Source organism: Penaeus monodon, chromosome 32 (genome assembly GCF_015228065.2).
Source record: "Penaeus monodon isolate SGIC_2016 chromosome 32, NSTDA_Pmon_1, whole genome shotgun sequence".
In the NCBI taxonomy this organism is placed as follows: Eukaryota; Metazoa; Arthropoda; class Malacostraca; order Decapoda; family Penaeidae; genus Penaeus; species Penaeus monodon.
Genome location: NC_051417.1, coordinates 35,065,853 through 35,067,038, shown reverse-complemented (window position 1 = coordinate 35,067,038; position 1,186 = coordinate 35,065,853). Strand labels below are relative to the sequence as shown.

At 37.4% G+C, this 1,186-nt stretch overlaps 1 protein-coding gene across 1 annotated transcript in view; it reads left to right on the top strand.

Moving 5' to 3' along the window:
* Window positions 1-1,186, top strand: part of LOC119593838 (vesicular integral-membrane protein VIP36-like) — a gene marked incomplete at its 5' end in the record, with an annotated part of 8,741 nt that overhangs the window by 2,410 nt on the left and 5,145 nt on the right.

Here is a 1,186-nt window from a genome sequence, read left to right as displayed (position 1 = left end):
AACAGCCTCTGCTGATTGATTTTAGGATGGTCTACACAAGCCTGTTAAAGTTTCAGGGTGTATTTGAAGAAGAGTGAAAATATTTCCTTCTTGGTAGATTTGATATAAAGGTTATAAAAAGAATTAGGTTTTACAGATTTACAACGTTTAATGACTTGATATTTCAGTGAATTCTTTAAAGATATTAAAATACATAGCAAGCTCTTGCAGGAGTTTTATAGGAAAATACAGAAAAGTGAACATGCTGTGAGTAATTTCTTGACCCTTTCCATCTCCCCATGTGGCATTAAGTTTATAATAGACTAGCAGGCAGCTTTATCCTAATATATGTATACACTCAAGACTCTAAAGGCCCTATCACACTAGCACTTTTTCTGTCAATTTTTGATTTCCATATGAACTTTCCATATGCAAATGGACTGACCCTATCACACTACCAAAGCAACAGATAAAGTGCTCGGGTAAACAAACCTGGCGCCAATGAAGTGAGGTCCTGGGAATCACATGGGCATTCTCATACATATCACGTTATTTTAGAGAAAAATAAGTATGTATATTGTATGTAGAAATATTCTAGAATATTAACTTCTGTTTACATGAACTTATCTTATCAATGAAAAACATTCTGGTGGTATAGAACCTTTGAAGCAGCAGATGAATACGGAAATTAGTTACCTAGACAGAAACAGTCACAACTGTCTTTGTCTGGGAGGCGTTCTCTTTGCATGTGATACTAGCGGAAAGCCTCAAATTATGATAGAATGCAAAAATTGATTGAAAAAGTGCTAGTGTGGTAGGGCTTTAAGGGGCACTGTAGCACTTTAAGGAGGTTCTAGCATGAAACTCCTAGATTAGGAAGTGCTTTGGTTCATTCAGCAATCGTTAGGGGTAGTTTGTTTGTTCATCTGAGTTAGGAACTTGATACTGTTGTAAATTTGTCTATCAACATTTAGGGGAGAGTATTATACTCTGTTGCTCTGAGAGAGTGACGGATGAGCCCAGCCTCCCCACTCCCCACGTGAGGAAGGTCACAGGAAAGATGGTTTTTAACTATATGAGGGATTAGGTACCAGCTATAGTATTTACCCTTATAATACCACCTGAAACTGTAATACTGGAGGAGATACAGTGAACAGAAATGGAGCTGTAAACGTGAGGAAATGGCACAGCATTTAAACACTGATAC